Consider the following 27,270-nt stretch of genomic DNA (forward strand, 5'->3'; position numbering starts at 1 on the left):
AGATTTTTAAGACAATCAACAGTATTCTTGCACCAAATGAAGGCACCAATTTGTTCCTCTGTGCAGGAGTGTAACACGTTTCTTAGTTTCTTTATGGAAACTTCAGTTTTTCTGAAACTGCATTCTCCAGTCTTAACATAATCACTATTGATTGGATTTTGAAATTAGTGATGGCAATGCATACAACATGTACTCTCCACCCAGTTCCAATATCTGTTCTTAAGGGGTGTCTCTCTTCAAGCTCGTAACCTTGGTGTGATTTTTGACACTCATCTGACACTAGACTCACATATTAAGAGTATTACAAAATCTGCATTCCATCATCTCAGAAACATTGCAAGAATTAGGCCTTACCTCACTCTACCTGATGCTGAAAGGCTTATTCATGCATTTGTTACTTCCAGGATTGATTATTGTAATGCTCTAACTGCTAAATCAATCAAACGACTGCATTATATCCAGAATTCAGCAACAATTCTGTTATGAGTGAATATGTTCTTACACATATTCCATTTCTTTGTGGTTTGCATTGGCTTCTTGTTCAGTCGCATATTGTTTTTAAAACTCTCACACTAACTTACTAAGTTATGCATGGAATAGCCCCTTCTTATATCTGTGACTTAGTTACCCTGTACACGTCTTCTCGTTCCCTTCGGTCTGCTGATTCTCTTACTCTTTAGCAGCCTGTAGATTAAAATCAATGGGGGAGAGAGCTTTCTCTTTTACTGCACCCAGGTTTTGGAATACACTTCCTCTTATTGTTAGAGATGCTCCCACATTAGCCAGTTTCAAGAAGCTGCTAAAAACTCTTTTTAAAACTACTTATATAGACTGTCACGATTGGTATTCTATTGTGTTGTATTGTACTTATGTATTTTATTTGTTTTTATTTGCTATTGTTTGCTGTGCTTTGGGTTTTAGAAAAGTGCATTATAAATAAAATGTATTATTATTATTATTGAATAGATGTGCATGTAGATGGAATGAATACTGGTTAATAAAGAAAATCAGAATCATAAAGAAAGTTGTTCTTGCTTACACACTAATGATCTAAACATATAATGATCTAAATTGAAATTCTTTATATAAAGGATAATCTAAATTTCTTAAAATCATCCTTGGAGACCCTGGGAGCTGTGTTGTCTGTAGCATTAGCTCCTGGTAGGGGCTCCTGGTAGGGGCTCCCAAGGCAAAAAGCCCTATAGGTTGTTTTTCAAGCACCTTATTACGACCTATATTTACGTTTTAAAGTCATACGCCCTCTAGCTGGCGTAAAAATAATGACAGTGTTGTGTTACGTCTGTTGTCGTGAAATGACGTATGACTGTTGTTACAAATCAAAATGCGTGTTCATTTAAATGCAATGTGTGAACTTTTTACATCATTTGTCCTATTTCTATTTAGCAAAACTCATTCCCATTCAGTCGGTCATGTTCAACGTATGTCGGACAGACCAACGAATAGGAATCTCACTAGAGAGACAAATCTGCTTTGAGTGTAACTAAAATGAGCCAATGCACATTGGCATGAAATCATATGCAGCAGCTGCTCGCCTCGCAGCGTTGGTATTTAATGAGCAGCAGGTGCGTTGCATCTTCAGCTTTCTGCTTCAGAGCCGAACGGTGTTTGTTCCTGTTCTCTGCAAGCAAGTGTCTGGTAAAAGACGAGTCAAGCTTTGGGGTTGAACTTCTCTTTCAAATGCGGGTGTACAGCACAACAGCGGGGTCAAAGTCCTCTCTTTGGTTTCGATTTGTTATTATTTCGTTTTGTTTGCCTTTATTGAGCAAATAGCTGTTTTGACAGCGTGAGAAGGCTGTTCTCACAGCCGGTACGGTGCGTTTTTGAGCGCTGAAAAAAAAACGGTTTTATGGCTGGTAAGTGTGTTGCCGCGGCCGTTCCCCTGCGTGCTTATTTATTTACTGCGTGCTTATTTATTTACAGCATATTTAACCCTCTGGGGTCTGAGGATTTTTGGGCCCTGGAGAAGTTTTGACATGCCCTGACATTTGTGCTTTTTTCAGTTGTTCTTAAACATATTAATGACAAAAGTGTCATTACACTGTATTCAGCATGAACTAGGCTACAATAATATGTGAGGAACATGTATGTACATGTTTGTTTTTTTGAAGGAATAATGTTTATGCGTGGTTATTGAAAAAAAAAACAAAAAACTTAAGTCACTGAAAGAAGACCAAAAAATATATTAAATCTGTGTTCACAAGACTTCTGGGTATTGGAGGTTGTAGACTAGAGTTTTTGCTTCAAAATTATGTAAAAATTATCCTGCCTACTTGTTCATATAAAACAATATAGATATTTAAATTTTGTAAGACACTTTTTGTCAAGAAACACAGTATGCATGGAGGTGTGAATCATCATGAATAATGCTGTGATTCACACCTGAGAAGACAAAGGATTCGCATAATGACCTCTAATGACCTGCATAACAATGAGCTCTTTCAGTCAGGTTGGCTGTGAAAAAACCTTCTATGATCATGTCTCAAGCTCATCATGGTGTATATCAAACATACAGAAAAAACAGCAATACTGTGAAATATTATTACAATTTAAAATAATGGTTTTCTATTATATACTTTAAAATAAAATGTATTTCTGTGATGCAAAGCATCTGAACATTAATGTTACCTCTATGGCATTTCATATAGCCTTTTAGCTTAAAAGCATGCACATTTGGAGAAATATTGATGGATTCTCATGTTTATGTCAATTTTCTATACAGAGGAGTAATATTTATTCAATATTGTCATCACTATGAGCACTGGATACTGTGTTTTCAATTCATACTTGCAGCCGAAGGGTGCTCTATGCACCTTTAGTCCACAAATTACTCTAAAGAAGAACAGGCATACCATGTGACTTTCCAGGAACTAACAGAGGCTTCCAGAGATCGCTAATCATGCCTATAACATACAGATAAACACTTTTCAAGACAATAAATACACTGTTGAGACGATGTATATATGTATTGCCTTAGAATTTGCGTCTGAATAGCGCTCGCTCCGTGGGAGTGGCCGCATTAGCGGATAATGAGCTGAATCACGGGCGTCTGACATGGCTCACTTTTCATACAGATTACATAAACAGAGAATTTTTGTTTTCAATTTGACTTACACGATTTAAAACCTGACATTTCAACGTTTCTTTAGACATAAGTTTTTTTGTGATTAGTATTCACTAAGTTACAGTTCATTTTCTGAGAACGATCAGATTGGACTTTGTTCAGAGGGAGACGACAGATCACGCATCATATTAGTTTTCTTTATTTTACAAAAAGCACAACATTTTGTTTGTTACGTCCATAGGGACGTAGGAATTTATCTTATTTATTTTCTATGAATTATGGATTGTATCTTTTTTTTTTTGTTTTGTTTTTCTCCCTGTGTGCTCTGTTTTTTTTTTTTTTTTTTCAGTGCTGCTCTTGCTCCTCCTACTGTCTGCTTGACAGGCTCATGAGTGCCACCTGAATCCTGTTGCAGCTCGTTGGGTGGAGTACAAATGAATCTGAAGACTTCAGTCCATGAGAGAGACTGAGGCTTTCCTCTGAGAGATACTACCATCTTCTGGTCCCAGACCTGTTGTATTTTTTTTGTGTATATTATTTTGCTTGTATTGTTCAGGTAAAGAGCTGTGAAGTGTCTCAGCTAACTGGTGTATGTCTAATACTTTACAACAGTTGAGTGTGCTTCAGTTGACTGGTTAACCTGAACTGTCTAGTGTCTCAGCTAACTTTTGCAATCCTGAGACTTGAGTGTAATCTGAGCAGTACTGAGTTTTCCAGTTAATTTAAGAGTTTACCATCAGTTATTCTATTTTGTTGCTTTAATTTTCTTGTTACTTTAAGTCTTTCTTTAGTTCTGTAGGGAGGTGGATGCCTTTGTTTTATTTTAGAACCATATTTTCTCCTGTGTTTATGCAGAAAGGGAGTTAGGAAATTGTGTTTGTATTTTTATTTTATTTTCTTTTGGTAGGCAAGTTATCCCTTAACTTTAAGAATCCTTTTGTTTGTTATTTTGGTCTCTCCCCTCCTGAAGTCTTTTGTTAATTTCTACCATTTGTTTAACAAATCTTGTTATTATTTTGAATCTTGTGGTATTGAGCCTTATTGTATCTGCCCTGGGACCTGGAGACGGCAGTTCTCTCATTCTTTCCATGTTTTTTTTGTTACACTTACCCCTAGATTTTAAAGAGGGGTTCGTAACATTGTTTTTAATCTGAGTGTACACAAATAAAAGAAGATATTTCACAGATTAAAATGGTGTATAACTTTTAATTGTATGTGCAACATTGACAGAGTATTTTGAGTCTGGTAAGAAACACTGGTAAGAAAAAAACCGAGGTGGTATCGCCGGCGATACCTCCGACTCGAGGGAGTTAAAGGAATAAAGTCCCTAAAAGAGCTTACACAAGTAAAGCTTGCGTCTTTTTAAAGATGACATTCTACTTGTGTGCTTCTGGATGCGGTCGTTACCTGGCACCGAGGGATGGTCACAAACGCTGCGTCGCGTGTCTGGGCTTAAAGCATGCTGAGGCAGCGTTCGTGGATGCGTCATATACCCATTGTGGGAAGATGACCATCTCCGAGTTGCGATCGTTGCTATGCAACTGTGTCTTAACTCCACCTGGCAGGGGGAGCCGTCTCTCCCTTCCCGGGCCAGTAAGCACTCGTTGGATCTTACCGGCAAGGCTTACCAGGCCTGCGGGGAAGCCGCTTCCGCCTTACATGCTATGGAGTTGTTGCAGGTCCATCAGGCCAAGGCACTGAAGGACCTACACGAGGGTTGTCATGATCCACAAGTTCTTCAGGAACTTTGTGCGACGAAGGTTACAGCGCGGTCAGTGGGTCGTGCAATGTCCACTATGGTGGTCCAGGAACGCCATCTCTGGCTGTGTCTGGCCGACATGAGGCAATAACGACAAAGTCAGGTTTCTTAATTCCCCCGTGTCCCAGACCGGCCTCTTCGGCAACGGGGTCGAGAACTTCAGCCCAGCAGTTCTCGGCTGTACAGAAGCAGTCTGAGGCCATCAGCCACATCCTGCCGCGGCGGTCAGCTGCTGGGTCTACCCATCCTCCACCTGCAGCACCTCAGCCTGCTCATCGCCGAGGGTGCCCCCCTGCGGCTGTCCCTGCTCCCGCGCCGCAGCAGCAGCCTCCATCCAAGCGGCGCCATGGAGACGGTCGCAAGTGGGGTGCCCAGCCTGTCCAGGCTCCCGCTAAGAAGGGCGGTAAAGCCAAGAACAAGAGGCCCTAGGACGGGCGACCCGGAGATGGATGGGACTGCTCTTCAGGAGATGGTGACCGCATCATACCTTCCTCTGGAGGAGGGCCGGGTGGTAAATCCTGTGTTTCATTTTGTTTCTGTTCTGGTACCCAAATTTTTAAAAAAGAGCGGTTTCCTTCATCTCCGGGTCCGAAGAGGGCTCGGAGAGTAGTGGGAGGAGAAAAACCTCTCCACTCTCGTCCACCTCTTCTATCGCCAGCAGGCAGCAGCGCGTGGTTCGAGAAGGCAACCAAAGCCTCTCCTGTGCCCTCTGTCCAACTGTGGAACCAGGTAGGTGTTGCTCAGCATACTCAGACCCCGCTTCGGGGAGCCACGTCCCTGCGTTCCACCTCACTGCCCCACTGCGGGTACGCCTACGGTCCCTTTGATCCCGCTTGTACGGTCTCTGCGAGCCTGGTTAGTGTTCCCCAGTCTGTCTCGCTGGCTCATTCGGACCGTCAGGCTCGGCTATGCGATTCAATTTGCTTGGCGTCCCCCCAAGTTCAGGGGTGTTCACTTTACTGCGGTGAAAGCTGTCGATGCCCATTGTGCGCGGAGATTGTGGTCCTACTGATGAAGGACGCGATAGAGCCGGTCCCTCCAGTTGATATGAGGTCAGGGTTCTACTGTAAGACTTGATTTTCCTGCTAAGACAAAAACTGAGATCAAGCACCCTGCAATAAAGCAATAAAACTCATCTGGAGAGAAGATCTCAAAGAAATAGCATAGGACAACGCCTTGCCCTCACACATCTACAGGATGCAACCTCCCCCCAAAACACACACACACACACACACACACCCTCCTTCCTTTCTCCCTGACTCAGTCACTGAAAGTTCTCCAAGAAGTATAATGTATCTGGTGTATCTATTGTTTTTTCCTTTCATGTTTGGTATCATTTTAAATGTCTTAGTGCGATTGGTAAAATGGTCTCAATTTCACAGCAGTCACTGGTATTATGAAAAAAGATTGAAAACTAAGGAGAATTCTGTCCTCCTTTTGGGTGGTGTCACTTCTGAAAACCCACTCCTCTCCCCCCAAAACAGGTGTTGGTGTAATAAAAATTTACAATCCTTTTGTTCTGGTCTTGGTATATAAGGTAAAGTGCAAAGCAGTCAGGGGGGATCTTCTGTAGCCAGAGACCCCCACACAGTGATGGACAAGTGTCTTCAAACACTAATCCACCACTGTGTGCATGTGCATTTCAATTGATGTTATGCATTTATTATTTCTGAATTGGCTTCTAATTGTCCAACTATGAAATTGACATGATACATTCTTACTTGACAAATAAAATGTTATATTTGATTTACTCTGGATTCTTCTGAAATCATTATGACCAGTAGATTATTGGAGTCCGTCATTTCCGTAAATCTGCGTCAGGACAGGTCAAGCTAGAGAGCCCCATGAAAGGAGCATATTGGCACATCATGGGACTTTTTGAGTTTGTCTGTTATTGAATTAGCAAGTTGCAGTATCGTGACTAAGAAAACTGTATTTTTGTATGAACAAGCATGTGGCGGTTCGACTCAAATGCATTAGTAAACTCTGCACCCTCTGACTAAGAATCATAAACTGGCGAATTTATGTCCGTGAGAACGCAGTCGGCCGATGTGAAATTCTCTAAGCGATGATGAGACCGTAATAAACGAATAACTGAAATTATGAGATATCCAGAATAATCAAAAATCTAAATGAATACATAACAAATGATTAATTTCCAATTGGGAACAAAACCTAAGAATAATAATCATTTAAAATTGGAGTCAGATTAAACGAGTGAAATTAAGTGAACTTCACAGATGCGCTGAAAAGACATACACGCGTTAACATTCGCCCAGGCCGTCGGATTCCGTTTTTGGGCCGATGCGGGGTTCCTTACACTACAGTCCCTACTTCATTGTACCCAAGAAAAGCGGTGGGTTACGAACGATCTTGGACCTGCGAGTTTTGAATCGGAGCCTCCACAAGCTACCGTTCAAAATGCTCACGCAGAAATCCATCCCCAAGATTGGTTTGCAGCAATCGACCTGAAGGATGCTTACTTTCATGTCTCGATTCTCCCTCGACACAGGCCATTCCTGCGCTTTGCGTTCGAGGGGCCGAGCATATCAGTACAAGGTCCTGCCCTTCGGGTTGGCCCTGTCTCCCCAAATCTTCACGAAAGTCGTGGAGGGAGCCCTTGTTCCCATTAGAGAACAGGGTGTTCGCATCCTCAATGGCTCATTCTAGCTCAGTCTCGGGATCAGTTGTGCGAACACAGGGACCTGGTGTTCATTCACCTCAGCCAGTTGGGCCTTCAGGTCAACTGGGAAAAGAGCTAACTCTCCCCTGTGGAGAGGATCTCTTTTCTCTGTATGGAGATGTATTCGGTCGAACAGACAGCATGCCTTACAGAGGAATGTGTTCAGTCGGTGTTGAACTGCTTGAATACATTCAAAGGCAGGACAGTGGTCCAACTGAAATTCTTTCAGAGGCTCCTGGGGCATATAGCAGCCACAGCGACAGTAACCCCACTCGGTTTGCTTCATATGAGACCACTTCAGCACTGGCTTCATGGCCGAGTCCCGAGATGGGCGTGGCAACGTGGCACATACCGAGTGGCAATCAGTCCCGAATGCCGCCAAGCCTTCAGCCCGTGGTCGGACACCTTGTTTCTTCAGGCAGGAGTGCCTCTAGAGCAGGTGTCCTGGCATGCTGTGGTATTCACAGATGCTGGGGTGCCATGTACAACGGGCATGCAGTTCCAGCTGCATTGGCATGTCAACTGCCTCGAGTTGTTAGCAGTACGTCTTGCCCTGAGCCGCCTGAAAGGGCCGTTATGGGGCAAGCATGTGCTGGTCCGTACGGACAACACTGTGACTGTTGCGTACATCAGCCATCAGGGTGGTCTACGCTCCCGTCGCATGTCGCAACTGGCCCGCCATCTCCTCCTTTGGAGTCAGAAGCATCTGAGATCGCTTCGCGCCATTCATGTCCCCGGTGTGCTTAACCATGTGGCCGACGAGCTACGCTGCTGGGAGAGTGGCGACTCCACCCTCAGGTGGTCCAGCTGATTTGGAGAGAGTTCAGAGAGGCTCAGGCAGACCTGTTTACCTCCCCAGAAACCTCCCACTGCCAGCTGTTTTACTCCCTGTCCGAGGGAACACTCGGTACAGATGCACTGGCGCACAGCTGGCCCCGGGGGCCTTCGCAAATATGCGTTTCCCCCAGTGAGCCTACTTGCACAGACCTTGTGCAAAGTCAGGGAGGACAAGGAGCAGGTCTTGCTAGTTGCGCCCTACTGGCCCAACCGGACCTGGTTCCCGGAACTCTCGCTCCTTGCGACAGCCCCTCCCTGGCGCATTCCTCTGAGTAAGGACCTTCTTTCTCAGAGACGGGGCACCCTTTGGCACCTGCGTCCAGACCTCTGGAAACCCCATGTCTGGTCCCTGGACAGGGCACGGAGGTTCTAGATGACTTACCCCCTGAGGTACTTAACACCATCACTTCGGCACATGCACCGTCTACGAGACGTGCTTACGCCTTGAAGTGGAACCTGTTCATTGACTGGTGTTCTTCTCACCGAGAAGACCCCCGAAGATGTTCGATCAGAGTCATGCTTTCGTTCTTGCAGCAAGGGTTGGAGTGTAGGCTGTCTCCCTCCACCCTCAAAGTTCATGCTGCCGCAATATCCGCATACCATGATCACATCGATGGCAAGTCTGTTGGTAAGCACGACCTGGTCATCAGGTTCCTTGGGGGGCGTGTAGGAACCATGGACGAACCAGACAAATTAATCATTCAGATGATTCTTTCAAAACTAAATTCCATACAAGTCTTATTAACACACAGGACCCAAACTCAGAGAAACTGTCATTCGCGTCTCCAGTCTGTCTATCGGCACTCTCCCTGCTAAGTACTTTTATGGGCATGCATGCTTCCTGGCTAAGAAAGGGGGGGCAAACTTAAGCAATTTGGGTGACCAAATGGGTGAAAAGACAACACAACTTAAGCCACAAAAAGATAAAGAGTCTTTGATCCCCAGATGAAAAGAGACAATGCAGGCCTATTTCTTCTAAGTGACCTCCGAGTGACACAGCTGAAAATCCACAAGAAAAATCACAGAGGCTGTGATTTAAAATAAACTGCACCAAATTGTTCCAAAACAATTTGAAACGGACTTATCAAACATCTTTCAACTGCATAAACTTTAAGCTGCATAAGCTCTGTGGTTTCAGGCTTTCGAGGGGTGCATGTGTATGCAAAGACTACAAAATGTTATCAATTGACAAACTGTAAAATATAACAAGTTGAGAGAGCCCTCTGCTATGAACACTAAAATGCTGATCAAAATCATTCTAGATGCTGGCAGTGTATAAAGCTACATCATGTGATGATAAAATCTTTCTTGGCATGTGCCCTCTCCTTTGTGTCAGTAATATCAAATATAAGAGTGATGCTACCATTAAAGGAGAGAATATAAATACAAAATACAGGGCTCGACATTAAGTCTTGTTTTGTGCTTGTCCTTTGGACAAGTAAATTGTCTGGCTTGTCTGGAAAAAAATTGCATTTTTTTGTGTGTCAAGCAATATTCTCATATTTAAATCTGCATATTTGTGATATTTACCCTGAGAGCATTTTCCTAACCTGTATAAAGGCCTTTACAATAGCCTAAATTAAAATAATAAGACACTATAGGGCTGTTACCAATCAAATTAAATAATTTACAGTGAAAAAGTACAACTGCATTCAATAATGTTATGAGATTCTTTAAATATTTTTGAATATACAAATAAGAAATGTTGGTGGTTAATTTAAACATGAAATTAAACCGCCAGTAGATTGCGGCCAGTGACAGTCTTAATAAGTGACCCACTGAGTCATTTATTCAAACAATTCATTCAAAAGGCTGAATCATTCAAGAATGAAGCAGTTGTTTATGAATGGGCCATTGAATCTTCACTCAACCGATTCGTTCAAAACGCTGAATCATTCGAAACAGCTGAGCGTAGCTGCGAGATGTGCTGGTTCTGCTTTGTTTGGAACTATTTACGCTACTACAATAGAACAAAAAAATCAGGCAATATTGCACCTAAAATGTAAGTGATTAATATTAACTACTTGTTTATTAAAATGTTGTATGAAATTAGTGTCACAATTTCAATCGAGGTGATATTCAGGAAATCAGCACTTTCGGTCGTGTGATGCTTAACTTTATCATATGTCGTAAATAGGCTATAAAAAACCCACATATTGAGTTTTTATTGCAACATGATAACTGAGTTTCTTTGTGTGAGCAGTGTCGTTTGTTTTTAATTCTCCTCAAGAGGTTGCGCGCGCAAGCTTCAACAGCGCAATATGGCCCTTTCATAGGCTATCACCGCCAGTACATTACTATCCACTATCAGTCGCCATTTAAGCTAAATGTCATCAAATCAGAGAATCATTCTCACGTTTTAGTTGTTATTGACATTTTTATCAAGCTACTTATCTGGCCAGGAGGCAAGTAAAATTCTCTTTCAATTCAAAAAATCCACTTGTCCCGGACAAGCGTATGTAGAGCCCTGGTAAGCCTATGTGCCGGGGCTCGGCCTCGGATGGCCCTGGCCCAATTTAACCCCTGGTCACATCACTAAGACAATAGGGACTAAAACAGACTAAAAAAACTAAGACTTGAATATAGTAAGAACAGAACAAAGAAGACAACAGAATAATATGGCTTAGAAAAAGAAGACTACGAAGGACAAACGAGCAGCTCATTTAAGCCATCCAATTTCTTACTCACTTTCCTTTTCTTTTACTTTAACTATCTTTTCCGTTGAGAGCCTCGTGTTCTAAGTTAAGTTTTGCCGCAAAGTTTAACCAACGACTTTTGCCGCCTCAACTTTAAACTCCAACCACGACAAGAGACTTCATTGGTTTGCCAGCACGCCCGAACGTGATTGTTTTTTACCTGACTCAGGAAAACCCTTTTCTCCAAGACAAGGACGCCGAAAAGAGGATCCACATTCAAAGACAAACAACAAGCAAGTACCTCCAGATCCTAAAGCTGAACTGGTGCATTAAATTACTGTGATTCATGGTTCGTTCAGGTAAGGTCTTATGAAATGCATATTTTGCTAATCATGCTCATCATTTCATTCTCTCTTAAAACATTTTCTTTCTAATTTCCTTTCTCTCTGCAACGTGTATGAATGTGTTTGTGTGTGCGTGTTTGTGTTAGATATACAAAGTTCAGTCAAGAAACTCTAACCGAGCGCTGACTGGTTCTTTCTATGCCACAGCACCAGCCAATCAGAAGTAATTCCAAATCCACACAACCATATATATCGTACCCTAGCCTGCGATCGACAAGCTGCGCAATGTGAAGCGCTGTTATCCCTCCTCCTCCCCAGCGCCACCTGTAGAGATCTGCTACGGGGTTCTACCATTCTTGCAGCAGCCTTTTCCTTGTTGTTTGATTTGACTAAGCTGAACAAATTTGTATTTGCTCAGCAGCAACAGCAGCAGCAGTAGCAGCAGCAGCGTAGCAGATCCCGTACGCCAAAATCAAGCCATGTATACTTCATGCCCCATGCCAATAAATGCTGCTTGAATTTAATCCACTCCGAGAGTTGTCATGATCGAAATTAGTTTATGTGTTAGAATAATCAAAGTCTCCTGTAGATTTTTAAAAGAAGTGTCTTGTTATGTGCTTGTAAATTTACTGTCCTAAACTGCTGATTTTAATGTTACCTTGCCACTAAATAGTGTTTTCACGATAGTTGGATATTCATATCCGCTACAAGAGCTTATTACAGCCCGAGCAAATGAACGCTGGACGATTCAGTTGCTCGGTGACACTTTCTAATTCCCTATAAATTAATTCATAATTTCATTTGAGCTGAACCGGATTTAGGCTGGGTTCCATATGTGTGACCCTACACGGATCCCATATGTGTTTTCCACGGTTGCTCCTAAACGAAGCCCGTGTCTTTCCCTCTGGGAGAACTCACCTCTCATCGGGTTGGAGTCACCCCAGTTCTTCCATATGTAGTACAGCCCTACGGGGTTAGTCCATATGTACTTCTCCACATAACTCCTTCGGGGAAGGATGTGGCTTCCGCAGCGTCCCTTTCCAGTGAAAGGGTACGCTTTCCCAGTGTTATCCAATAGCCTCACTGAATGGGTTTTTGGGGAACAGCAGTGATCGACACTCTCTGTGTTAGCCTGGTCCCACCATCCAGGCAAGGGGGTACAGGAGGCTTGCACAGAGCGCTGGAAGGGGGCAGCTCCTGTGGCGCTTTGGTAGGGATTCCCATTCATCTGTCCGATGTACGTCAAACGTGACAGACTGAATGGGAACGTCTCGGTTACAAAGGTAACCCTCGTTCCCTGAAGGAGGGAAAGGAGATGTACGTCCCGTCGCCACAGACGCTGGACCCTGCTGAGGCTGCTGCCTAACCTGTTCGGCTCCGAAGCAAAAACCTGAAGATGCAACGCACCTGCTGCTCATTAAATACCCACGCTGTTGCATATGATTGCATGCCAATGTGCATTGGCTCGTTTTAGTTACACCTGAAGCAGATTTGCCTCTCTAGCGAGACTCCTATTCATCGGTCTGTCCGATGTACAGGGAACGAGGGTTACCTTTGTAACCAAGGTGACTACACCCACCCTACCCCTAAACCTACCCTTAGTGATTTATAGTGCATATAAACTTTATGAGCACATGCGTTCCCTGGGATCGAACCCACGATCGCATGATCGCATATTGTTTTATATTGCAATGCTCTGCCAATTGAGCTACGCGAAACCCGAAATATGACGCAGATAAAAGGGAACAATGCATTAAAATTAAAGTGTCCTGTTGTCAATAGGGGCGCAACTTTAGCAAACACTCCTATGGGTCGTATTTCATGAATTAAAATGAAAGTTTCTTGTTGTCAATGTGGCCCAACTTTAGTAAACGCTCCTATGGGTCGTATTTCAGGAAAGTGACAAACGACCTATATAGGCGTATTGGTTGGAGAACATGTTGCAAAAAAGAGACCTTGCCCAAAGTATGGATACTGGGGCCCTCAGCTGGAACCAGGCCTGGGAGAGGAGCTCAGACGTGATTGCCTGATGGCCGGGCTCTGACTCACGGGGCTCACTCCTTTTGTGCTCACCACCTGCAAGGAGAGGTATAGGGGACTGGTGCGATGCAAAACAGGTGGCAGGCATGTGCAGACATAATCTTATTGCTTAAATGATCTTCTGTTACATGGAATGTGACCTCTCTAGTGGGGACGGAGCCGGAGTTGGTGCGGGAGGTTAAGTGACAGATTAGACATATTTGGGGCCTCAGGATGGCATCACTGCTATTTGCGGTTGATGTTGTCCTGATGGCCTCATCGGGCTGTGACCTTCAGAGCTTACTTTGGTGGTTTGTGGCCAAGTGTGAAGCGTTGAGGATGAGGGTCAGTACTCCACACCTAAGGCCATGGTTGTCAGCCGGAAAAAGGTGGATTGTCCTCTTCGATTAGGGGTGAGTTGCTTCCCCAAGAAAAGGAGTTAAATTATCTCTTGGTCTTGTTCACAAGTGAAGTTAGGTCAGATGATGAGGTTGATAGGCAGGTCTATGTGGCATTGTAGTGGGCCATTGTGGTGAAGAGTGAGCTGAGCCTGAGGACAAAGCTCTCAATTTACTAGCTGACCGATGTTCTGATGCTCACTTACGGTCATGAGTTGTGGGTAATGAAGAACAAGATTGCGGAAACAAAGCTGAAGCAGACCCATTTTGAGAATGTCTTGGGGTTCCCAAGGAGGAACTGGAGGAAGGAAAAAGCAAGGGAAAAGGATGTGTGGGATACCTTTCTTAGCCTGCTGCCACTGTGACTCACTCCTGGATAAGCAATAAGATGATTGATCGATGGATGGATGGATGGATGGATGGGAATAAAGTAGTACATATTATATTTTTAGTGAACCTCAATCTTATTCAAACCTTGACTTTAATCATAATGATTCAATCATAAAATCAATCATAATGTTTGAAAGTATAGGTTATTACATTGTTTTGTCAGATAAATAATTTGCTAGCAGACTAACATTAATCCTGTCACAGCTGTAAAAAAATCAAAGAAAAGTAATTTGTGTCTGCTTTATTCACAAAGACATTTTGTAAGTTTATGTCTTCATTAGAACCCATGTACAGTTTATTTGAAAAAGTATGCAAAACAAACCATACTAAAACAATGACATAGACTTGAAGACTAGAACATGACTTGAATTGAACAGACTTTATTATGAACAAAACAGGCTTGACAAACTCATCAAACAATGGGTTACACAAGCAAAGCTAGACAAAGGACGAGGATAACATGACAGATAGTTTCCCCGCTACTTTTTAGTTACTATGGTTACTGATTATGATTAGTCATTCTGTTCAGCTGTTTGTCATTAATCACCTTGTTTGCCTTAGTATTTATGTTCCTATGATTTCAGTGTTTGGTGGTCCGGTCGCGTCTATGTTACCCCTGTGTTTGCATTGCTTAAGAGTTACATTAAAGGCTTTTGAACAGTGTTGCCAACTGCTTTCAAATGAAAGTAGCTAAAACTCATAGCTAAATGTCAGTAGATGACATCATAATGGCAAATTCATTGATCTATTTAAATATGAATATAGATCAGTAGGCAAAATAAGAATCTAGATAAAGTTTGTCCAAGAAGTTGCTAGATTTGTCCCTAAAAAAAGTATCAAAAGGCGTGGGGAAGTCACTAAATCTAGTGACAAAATCACTAAATTGGCAATACTGCTTTTGACCCTTCATCTTAATGCGTTTGTATACTACGATTTGTGACACCTAACAAGAAACACCTGTGAACAATAAAACAATGAACCAATGAGAACATGACACATTAAACAAGGGAAGCAATCAGAACATGAAACATGAGGAGCAAGGGAAACACATAACAAACAGGAAACAGGAACAATGTCTAAGAATTTCAAAATAAAATAAATGAAACCATGAAAGTGAACCAAAACCCAAAACAGACGGGCCAATCTCAGTTCAAAATCTCACAAAGTTGCATTATAATCAATGTCTACATTGCATAATGAATCTCTTACTTACATTTTGTCCTTGTTTGTTAAGATGATTTGTGAACATTTAAAATTTAGTTCTAAACAACAACAACAACTCCAGTGTTTTGAGTGGTGAGTGGATTCTGACTAACTGTCTATTGTGTTCCAGAGATCAACAAACATGCATGTGATTTCTCACCACTGCAAAAACACATTGCAAATAAGAACATTTCACGTTCTCCAGAGCGCAAACACAGATAAGCAATGGAGCCAAATCTGTTTCTTCAGTAATTTTATATTATTACAGAATTGTCTGAGATCTCTGTTCCAAATGAGGGTGCTTATATTTACATTTTTTAATCAATTAATTTTAAATAAATTATTTGTGATTAGACAGTACCTCTGCAGACCCCCTAAGGATCACGGACCCTTGTGGTAATAGCAGTTCTAAAATGTATATCTGTCTTAGGCAGAAGAACTTGAGATATTTGTCTGGGCTGAATTAACCGAAACCTTCTTAACTCTATGTCCTTCTTAAATTATTCCTTAAGCTGTACCTTAATGTTAATATGTGTTTTCCAGAACATTCTTAGTAAAGTATACCTTCTGCAAGTCATTCGTTCATAACTTAAGGTTGATCTGGACCACTCTTAGCTTTACCTTCTCACTGTTGACAGTTCACTCCGCTAGTGGCCACCACTGTGCAAAAAGCTTCTTTACATCTCAGTCTATACGAATATAATTCTGAAGCTGTAATACATCCAGTGTTCAATTAGGCTAATTTAAGTGTTTTCATGCAAAGAATAAAATTGTCATTACACTGATGGTTGTTAGCTTTTTATTTACATAATCTACATACTTCACATCAGCTGGCAAACCAGTAGGCAGTAAAGCAGGGGTTAGCAAGTAAGTTTGCCATCAGGCCAAAAAAAAAAAAAAAAAAAAATCGCCACTAGATGGCGGGCCAGAACATAGTCAAGGGATCATTTAAGAAATTAATTGATGAAAAATGCAACTAGAATTGCCTGTGTCTTTTGTAACTGGTGTGAGCTGTTACTCTGTGTTAAATCCTGTAGTAGGACAGTCATTAACAAAAAGCCACATTTGCGTGGCGGTGTCCGAGTTTTACACAGGATAAATGAATAAAGCAGAGTAGTGACACGTAGCCTGGCAAGTATCTCCATTGATGCTGTTTTGTAAAGTTTATTGTCAATTGTTATGAAAACATTCTACATAAAGTTCGCAGTGGGGAAACATCTGCAAGTTTTATGATTGTTCATCTCCCTCTTTTCAGAGGTATAACACTAAACTGCATTTTTTAAAATTGTTTGTGTGCTGGAGGTACGCTATTACGTCATGTGCAGAGTGATGTTAACATTTAAGCTAGCTGGTGAGAGAAAATGGCACTATCAAAGTCTAAAGAGGAAAGTTGACTAGTGAAAATAGGGCATACTAAGAAGAATGGAAAGACAACTATGCGTTCATCCTACCTAGTTTTGTGAATGCAAAGCCAGTGTGTCTTATCTCCAACGAAGTTGTTGCTGTTTGCAAAGAATATAATATAATTAAACGGCACCACGTGACAAAGCCTGACACCTTCAAAGTGACCTTTCCGCCTCCAAACAGAGGCATGAAAGCGCAAAATTGAAGCACTGACAGCAAGCTATGCACACAGCGGCAGGATCCACACATTTCATGATGGCTATTTTAGAGGTGTGTCTAGCAATCAACAGACTCTTTTGAATGTCTTTCAGAACTTTTCAAATTAAAAGCTCTCAATTAATCTCAAAATAAACATTGCTGCAAAAACTTTCTCGTACTTTTATTTTGAAGGCAAAATCACTACAGACGAAGTGATTGTTAGTAACTGTTGCTGTCATGACAGATCTATTTCAGAGCCAGCCGCTATCAAAATAATCTGGCTGCGGGCGTGAGTTTTGGCCAGTTTTGGCCCGCGGGCCGCCTGTTGCTGACTACTGCAGAAAAAGGCTTAGAAGTCTATTTAAAGGGAATGATTGTGGTGGGGAGTTTGGTCAAACTATGGCAGGGATACATTGAATAGTTGTGCTAAATCAAACACTGCGCCTTTTAGTATATGTGCACTCTTTCATCCGTGAAAACTTTAGTCCCCTGGCTTCCATGTCAGAAGCTGCGATTCTTAAAAAAAAAAAAAAAAAAATGCCTGCCATGGCAGCAAATTCAACAGCTTTTAGATCTTGTTGGTCCGACTCAGGCCCGGCGCCAAGAGGGGCAAAAAGGGGCATTGCCCCCTCAGTTTCAATTTGTCCCCCTCCTTCTCTGAAATGGGGTTGATTTTAACTCTTTGACACACACTATCACACTGGTGTTATTAGAACGTTCAGTGCATCACTGCTTAATTCAAATGTGCTTTGGTGCTGAGCTAGAGCCGGACACACTCAGCGCTAGTCATATATCACAACTATTGAGTGTTTTCAACCACATCAGGTCTATTTTCGGTTTCAAACATTTAAACAGACATTTCAATGAAGTACTAGGCTATATAAAAAGACATTTATAGTTTGTTAAATTCAAATTCCATACACTGATGTCTATGGAAGCTGCAATAATAATCCTTTTAATTAGAGGTCGACCGATATATCGGGCTGATATTTGTCTTTTTTTAATATATCGGCATTGGCCGATATCCGTGTTTAGTAGCACCGATTTAAAGCCAGGCACGTCCGCGGGCAGCCCTGTGTTATTGGCGCGGTGGAATGTGCTGCTGCCGCATGTGATTTGAAACTTTTGGAAGATTTAACAACAGTACTGGGAGATAAAGGTAGCCTAAGGCTTAAATTCTGATATTTCAAAGTCCTATGGCCATATATTTACTATATATTACTAGTAAACTATGAAGTGTTGCTTCACTTAGTAAAAGAAACAACGGATAGCATAGAACCGTCGGGAACTGGCATAATGCTACAGCTGGTTGAAGGTTCGCTTACTTGTAGTTAACTTTAAGGTCTGTAGTCCAAAACTACCAGCAGCTTGCTTGCTAACATATTAGCCATACATAACATATTAGTTATAAGTTCTGTTTTATTTTTCCTGTATCGGAGTCGGAGAATTTCACTCTGTGCTTGTGGTGGAGAAGGCGGCAGCTCTCACAAACACTGCAGCGTGATTGAGGGCTACATTACTCCGACAAATATTGTCAATATTAAGAGGATTTGGCATTTCCAATTAATGTAAGCCTGTTACATTCTTCTAGTCTATTATTATTACTATTAGGTAAGCTACTATTATTAATAAATTAATATTATAATAAATTTGCCCCGCAATAATTTCACAGCGCATTACCGCATAACTGACGTGCTGTGAGGATAATAAAAGATTAGGCTATCAGCTCCTCTTTGAAAATGTTTTAAACATTTTTTAGGTCTATTATACAATGAATTAGACCTATAATTAAAATTATTAACAGTCTATAATATTTCCTAACACTGCAGTCATAAATGAAAATTAAGAGCAGCTTTAGGCTACTTCAAGCACCAACTTAAAAAAAAACAACAACAAAAAAAAGCTGTTTAACACGAAATACTATTCTTCTCATTTGTTTCACTATATGTACGGGCAACAAGAGAAATAATGGAATAAATTAAGACAGTTATATACCGTTATCAGCATATTATGTTAAAATTCGTCTCTGAGAGAAAATGCTCCGTTAATGCAGCGTCAGGCAGCTCCGTCACTTTTACTTTCACTTTGAATACTGACCGAGGTTAAGCTTTTACCGGCATAACTTTTCCGCAAAGTTTGCACGTTGCTTCTTGTGTGATATCCATTGGCTCCTCTTCTTGGTTAAACCCCCGCGGATTTGTGCTACGCCACTGCGCAGAAGTGTATGACATTTGTTCGGAACCATGGTTTGATGCGGACAATAGCCGGGTTTTCATCCAACTTTGCATTAATGAAAATTCAGCTCAAGAATATGCGCATCTGCGTATGTTTCCATCAACTGTGTAATGCGAAATGGACATCAGCCTAATAAAATGATGTGTTCCGACCAATGACTATGTGCGACATATATATATATATATATATATATATATATATATATGTCGCACAGTTATTATCCTCATTAAACCTGTCTAACGTTAACCGTCAAGAATGTCAGAAATCACTAAGAGTTTAGCACTGTTCTTGCATACAAGGCTGTGCAACATGACAAAGTTTTTAATTGATTTTTATTTATAAAGTTGTATTTTATTTAAATGTATATTTAAGTTTACATTTATGTTCCAACACACTTGAAAAATTCAGCTTGATAAATGCTCTAAAACTTTTATGTAAATCAAGTCAGTGTTCTATAAATGATGTTAAGTTTAGAAATGTTGTGCATCCACTTATTATTAGTGTGACATTTTAGCATGCAAATGAAGGGGAAAACTTCAAGATATCGGCCCTAAAAATCGGCAGCACATATCGGCCATCGGCTGACCCTGACCTCTAAACATCGGCATCGGTTATAGAAAAACCCATATCGGTCGATCTCTACTTTTAATTATATAATTTGACAAAGTGTTTTAATAATACAGATACACATTGTGTATGAAACAATAAAGTTTACTCTATTCTTCTCCTAGTTCACTGGCCACTTACTTTTATGTATTTCAAATTTCATGAATCTGACAGCTCTGAATTGCGGTGCAAACTCATTGCGTGACAAAACACATTCACTTCCACATATTTTACAATCGGAATGTATTATATAATTCATGATATAGGCCTAGATAAAAAGTTTGTGAATATTTTGAATAAAAAAAAAGAAAAACGAAATAAACACTACCTACATCTGTCAGCTGCATGACATGTCCTCCAAGGAATTAATATGTTCTATATATGTTCTAAATATGTAGTATATAGACTTAGTTTGCCATTTGGATTATTTTTATAAGATCCCATGAGTCCTGATAAATGCAATTTCTACTTCTGAAGTGCTTCTTTTATTAAAAAACAAACAAACAAACAAATAAATGGGTTTAAGAGGTAATTGTTGTCTTGGAAAGAAGATTAATCAAATATTGTGTATTCATAAACCCTTGTCAAACGGCAATTGCATAAATTAAAACACAAAACACACACACAATTATTAGTTCTCAGAACCAGAGAGACACATAATTTCCACAGAAACTTATGTCATAAGTGCCCCTTCAGCTTCTTGAATTCCTTTTTGGGTCACTTATTATTATATAATGACGCCCTTGAACCCCCATCGACAGATAAATTACTTTCTTTTTCTATGGTTGATTAAATTCCTTCTACGGAGCCCTGCACATTACATGCAAGAAAAAAAATTAAATCGTGTGCACGATTTACTAATTTGTTCCCTCGATTTACTAAAACGTGCGCACAATTTACTAATTCGTTCCCTCGATTTATAAATTATGTGCATGATTTTTAAATAGTAAATCGTGCGCACGATTTAGCCTACTATTTTTTTTCCTGCATGTCATGTCCGGGGCTCCGTACCCTTCAGATCAGAAAATAAAATAAAAAAGAATTTCACTTACCTGGGTTGATCCTGATTTTTCTGTTAATCGACTGAGAACTTCCAGCTGAATCTCCAGGAGTCCTTGAGATACCTTTAGATATCCCCAAGTCGAGCCCCCAGAAACTGTAAGATAATTTTTATATGTGCGCACGTTCCTTATCTGCGTCACTCTGCATTACCTGTGTCACTCTAATTCATGAGAAGAAACATCCCTAACAGCATTCTGGGAGGGTCATTGAGAGGGTCATTGAATAAAACCAGCCAATAGGAAATAAATTAAAAAAAAAAAAAAAAAAAAAAAGGAGATCTCTTTAACATCTCAAATGTTTCTCCTAGCCAGAAATGAGGTTACTTCAACATCAAATGGAGAATTTTGCTTGAATCTCCAGCTTCTCACACTTGTTTTCTGAGACAAAAACTCTAAAACTCTCACAATGTTCTCCTTCAAAGTTTCAGAAGAGTCCTTAACAACATCACACACTGTGCTCAGATTTTTCTCCTTAGCTAGAGACTCTCATTCTGTCATATTTGTCTCCTCTAAAGTTCACAGGAGATCTCAATATGAACTCAAGCATTTTTAACATTTAAAGGGGACCTATAATGCCACTTTTACAAGATGTAATATAAGTCTCTGGTGTCCCCAAAATGTGTCTGAGGTTTCAGCACAGAATACCCAACAGATAATTTATTATAGCTTGTCAAATTTGCCCCTATTTGGGTGTGAGCAAAAACACGCCGTTTTGTGTGTGTCCCTTTAAATGCAAATGAGCTGCCGCTTTCCAGAAGAGGGTGGAGCTTTAACAGCTCGTGCTTCGGTTGCTCAACAACAACAAAGCTGGAGAATCTCACGCAGCCAAAATGAGGATTGTCAGTAACGGTGTTCAGCCTTACATTGTTCAAACCGGAGTCGACACTGATGGAGAGACTCAGGAAGAAGTTACAACTTTTAGAATGAAACTGGACATTTCTGAATGGTTAGTGGATAAATTTATGTAGTTGCTGTGGAGTTGATTCAACTCATCGACTAGCATGTGCCGTCATGTTAATCTTTTGTGCAAATCCAGTGTTGAATTGACCCTCGTTTGTGAAGCAGTCCTGCGTAAAATGACGGCATGACAACAACACTCTACTACAACAACTCTTCCTCTTCTCTAAAGCAGCCCAACATGGCCTCACCCCCTTTGTTGCTCATTCCCGGAGGCAGGGTTTCTAAGTCAGTGTTGATAACCCTTATGCAAAGAAAATATATCTCCTAATATAAGAAAGATCAATATATTAAATGATTTAATGGTATACTGAAAATAATCATAATAATATATTGTGTTTATACAGTTGCAAGAAAAAGTATGTGAATCACTTGCAGAATCTGTGAAAATGTTAATAATTTTAACAAAATAAGAGAGATCATACAAAATGCATGTTATTTTTCATTTAGTACTGTCCTGAGTAAGATATTTTACATAAAAGATGTTTACATATAATCAACAAGACAAAAAAAAATCGCTGATTTTATTAAAATAACCCCATTCATAAGTATGTGAACCATTGATTCTTAATACTGTGTGTGGTTACCTGGATGATCTACGACTGTTTTTTTGTTTTGTGATGGTTGTTCATGAGTCTCTTGTTTGTCCTGAACAGTTAAACTGAGCTCTGTTCTTCAGAAAAATCCTCCAGGTCCTGCAGATTCTTCAGTTTTCCAGCATTTTTTGCATATTTGAACCCTTTCCAGCAGTGACTGAATGATTTTGAGATCCGTCTTTTCACACTGAGGACAACTGAGGGACTCAAACACAACTTTTAAAAAGGGTTCAAACATTCACTGATGCTTCAGAAAAAAACATGATGCATTAATAGATGGCGGGTGAAAACATTTGGAATTTGAAGATCAAGGTAAATTGTATTTAATTTTTTCTTCCAGGAAACATGCAAATATTTTCTGTTGCTTCCAAAGGGCAGTACTAAATGAAAAAAAAAAAAAAAATGATATTCAAGCGAAATAAGAAAAATTTGGACCTCTTCATCCTGTTCAAAAGTTTCTACCCCCCATCTATTAATGCATCATGTTTTCTTCTGAAGCATCAGTGAATGTTTGAAACTTTTTTAAAAGTTGTGTTTGAGTCCCTCAGTTGTCCTCCATGTGAAAAGATGGATCTCAAAATCATTCAGTCACTGCTGGAAAGGGTTCAAATATGCAAAAAATGGTGGAAAACTGAAGAATTTTTGGGACCTGGAGATTTTTTCTGAAGAACAGAGCTCAGTTTAACTGCTCAGAATAAACAAGAGACTCATGAACAACCATCACAAAACAAAAAAAACAGTCGTAGATCATCCAGGTAACCACACACAGTATTAAGAATCAATGGTTCACAAACTTTTGAACTGGGTCATTTTAATAAATTCAGCTATTTTTTTTTTTGTCTTATGGATTATATGTAAACATCTTTTATGTAAAATATCTTACTCAGGACAGTACTAAATAAAAAATAACATGCATTTTGTATGATCTCTCTTATTTTGTTAAAATTTTGCACATTTTCACAGATTCTGCAAGTGGTTCACATACTTTTTCTTGCAACTGTATATTACAATATATTGAATAATACATAAGGAATTGTCGCTTTCGTATATTGAAAAGTATGTGACAATATATTTACTAATATACCATAATATATTTATTTTTTTTTTTATTTAGGAATACACTTCATGACATAGAGATGTACATGTGGTAAGATATGGTACTGCATGGGTATAATTATATTGCACATATGTTTCATAATTTCAAGCTAGTTAACAAAACCTTTTAAACTGTAATATAATAAAGCATTAAACAGGTCCCTTCCATATTAATACTGAGCAAAACCCATGAAATAACATTTAATTTTAACATTTACTCTCCTTTAACAGTCAGAAGCAAAGCATGCTGGGAACTATAAATCTGCTGTAACTCATTCTGTGAATGTGTGTAGATATGGGTGTACAATACATTCACATTTATATGGGAATATGTATGTGCAATACACAATAAAGGATACAACTTTATGAATATTACATGTAATTCTATTGTTGTCTTTATGTCTATATATTATATATGTATCAATATTTAGCCATACATGCCCAATGCATACTGTATGTTAAAGGGCATTGGGTAAGGGCATTGGGTACATTACTATTTCCAAGAACAAATTATGTTCCCTATGCAAATATACTGTATTGTTTGTAAACAGTTAAGAGTAAGTCTAAGCCATTTTTCTCTTCACATAGGCTCTGAATTTATGATTTATTTAATTATTTATTTTTACTTAGTGTCTTTCAGGTACTTGACTTGGTGCACAGAAGAAGAGACAGAAATATGAGAGCATCTCTCTAGCTAAGAAGAATATTCTGATCATGGTATGTGATGTTGTTGAGGTCTTTTCTTAAACTTTTGAAACAAATATGAGACCACTGGAGTCTCTAGCTAAGAAGAAAAATATGAGCACCATATGTGATGTAATTTGTTGAGGTCTCTTCTGAAACTTTAAAGGAGACCATTGTGAGAGTTTTACATTTTTTGTCTCAGGAGGCAAGTGTAAGAAGCAGGAGACTCAAGCAGAAGTCTCATTAGATGTTAACGTAACCTAATTTCTGTCTAGGAGAAACATTTGACATGTGAAAAAGATTTTTTTCTTCCTTCTGTGTAGATTCAGTCTCAGTCACACCATTTCAAACAAACACAATACATATTTGAAGTCTTATAGCATAGATGGTGTTTTGTTGCATAATGATTTAAAAGGAAATCATGACCTGTATTTACATGCATGGGTTGTACAAATTTTCAATGCTAAAGAAAGAGACAAAAAATAAATAAATAAATAAAATAATGTATGTATAAGATAATGCAACAACTCCTGTTCCCTTCTCGCCTTTCCCATTGTTTCCTGCCTATACTGTCCTGTACATTAAAAGTGAAAAACCCCAATGTACTAATAAATAAATAAATAAATAAGTAAAGCAATAAAACATTTTATAATGGATTCTTGAAAGAGACTCCCATGTTTCTCATTTTGGACTCATTTCACACAAAACTTTATCATGTCACAGTTGTGTATACTTTTATATCTCCTAAGGAATTTTAGGAGAAATATCTGAGACATTATTGATAACAAAATGGGAGATATGTGAGAATCACAACTAAGTCTCCTGAGATTAGGAAAAGCAACCACTGAGCAATAATGTTTTCCTCTGGGAGTGCTCCACCCAGAAGAATCTCAGTTTTACTTAGGAAGTACACAACTTAGATAGCATAACCTTTCAGATAAGGCAAAACATATCATTTAGGACATTGATGTTTCGAGACAATAGGATATTTTCAAAACAGGAATTCAGAAGATATCACATATGTGATAACATTTGAGCAAAACAGGAAAAGACAAGACAGGATCCAGAGGTTGTCATATTTCTCACAGCACACACACAAAGTTATCTTTCACATAGTTTTACATATTGGGCCCTATCATGCATGGCTCAAGTGTTTTTTGCTAGTTTCAGCCCAACGCAGTTATCATTTTCACATTGTTTAAATGGCAAATGCACTCGCACCCATCTGTTCGCCCATGGGTGTGCTGGTCTGAAAAAGAGGTGTGAAAACATTGGCGTGTTGCTGTTTTGAGGCAACTGAAAACGACTGTGCCAGTGACCAACAAAAACCTGGTCTAAAGTCAATAGCATAGTTGTTTTTTTTTGTTTGTTTTTTTAATAGGCATGTTAGTAATATACAGGTGCATCTCAATAAATTAGAATGTCATGGAAAAGTTCATTTATTTCAGTAATTCAACTCAAATTGTGGAACTTGTGTATTAAATCAATTCAAAGCACACAGACTGAAGTACTTTAAGTCTTTGGTTCTTCTAATTGTGATGATTTTGGCTCACATTTAACAAAAACCCACCAATTCAATAAATTAGAATACTTCATAAGATCAATAAAAAAATGGATATTTTAAACAGAAATGTCAGGCTTCTGAAAAGTATGTTCATTTCTATGCACTCAATACTTAGTTGGGCCTCCTTTTGCATGAATTACTGCATCAATGCGATGTGGCATGGAGGCGATCAGTCTGTGGCACTGCTCAGGTGTAATGAAGCCCAGGTTGATTTGATAGCGGCCTTCAGGTCATCTGCATTGTTAGGTATGGCGTTTTATCTTTCTCTTGACAATACAATTTCCTGGTAGATGGCTGCGTTGACTGTGGACTTCAGTAAACACAGTGGACCAACACCAGCAGATGACATGGCAGCCCAAATCATCACTGACTGTGGAAACTTCACACTGGACTTCAAGCAACATGGTTTCTGTGCCTCTCCACTCTTCCTCCAGACTCTGGGACCTTGATTTCCAAATGAAATGCAAAATTTACTTTCATCTGAAAAGAGGAGTTTGGACCACTGAGCAACAGTCCAGTTCTTCTTCTCCTTAGCCCAGGTAAGACGCTCCTGACGTTGTCTTTGGTTCAGAAGTGGCTTGGTACGTGGAATGTGACAGTTGTAGCCCATTTCCTGAAGACGTCTGTGTGCGGTGGCTCTTGATGCACTGACTCCAGCTTCAGTCCACTCCTTTTGAAGCTCTCCTAAGTTCTTAAATCGGCTTCGCCTGACAATCTTCTCAAGCCTGCGGTCATTCCTTTCACTTGTACACCTTTTCCTACCACACTTTTTCCTTCCAGTCAACTTTCCATGAATATGCTTTGGCACAGCACTCTGCGAACAGCCAGCTCTTTCAGCAATGACCCTCTGTGGCTTACCCTCATTGTAGAGGGTCTTGATGATCATCTTCTGGACAACTGTCAAGTCAGCAGACTTCCCCATGACTGCTGTTGGGATTACTGACCTAAACCCAGTATTTATACCCTGAGAATGGTAATTTAATAGAACTTGAAATTAAATATTCTAATAATTTGAGATACTGATTTTTTAATTTTGATGAGCAGCAAGCTGTAATCATCAAAATGAAAACAAGAAAGTCTGGAAATATTTTACTTTGTCTAATAAATCTAGACTATATTTAAGTTTCACTTTTTGAATTAAATTACAGAAAAGAAAAAAAAAAAACTTTTTCATGATATTCTAATTTATTGAGATGCACCTGTAGGTGGGTACACCACGCGTGTACACTTTTGTAACTTTGGGCCCATGCAGGTTTTTTATAGGCAGCCCACTTTTGTTACCAATGCTCTTTTTGGCTGCTTTTTAAAATGTAAAGCTGCAGTCCATAACTTTTTTTGGTTAATAATTATCCAAAATCAATTTTTGAGCAAGTACATAATCAGCCAGTGTTCAAAACTATCTCCTTACAGCCCGATTCACAACGGTAAGCTTGTAATAATGTTTTATAATAAGAGCAGTACTGGTGGGTTTCCACAGGAAATTCAAGCATGCAGCTGTTCGTCTTTGCGTCTTTACGTC

General features: G+C 39.8%; 1 protein-coding gene across 50 annotated transcripts in view; it reads right to left on the reverse strand.

Moving 5' to 3' along the window:
• LOC127507802 (deleted in malignant brain tumors 1 protein-like) overlaps positions 1-21,053 on the reverse strand; it is a 163,932-nt gene extending 142,879 nt beyond the window's left edge. For 49 of the 50 annotated variants that reach the window (XM_051885191.1, XM_051885208.1, XM_051885209.1 and 46 more), the window contains exon 1: positions 20,847-21,052. The gene's annotated coding sequence lies outside the window, so the exon portion shown is untranslated. Of the gene's footprint in view, positions 1-20,846 lie in introns of all 50 variants that reach the window. The other variant, XM_051885174.1, reaches the window with a different exon arrangement.
• Between the last annotated feature and the right edge of the window lie 6,217 nt (positions 21,054-27,270).

Source organism: Ctenopharyngodon idella, chromosome 24 (assembly GCF_019924925.1).
Source record: "Ctenopharyngodon idella isolate HZGC_01 chromosome 24, HZGC01, whole genome shotgun sequence".
Taxonomy (NCBI): Eukaryota; Metazoa; Chordata; class Actinopteri; order Cypriniformes; family Xenocyprididae; genus Ctenopharyngodon; species Ctenopharyngodon idella.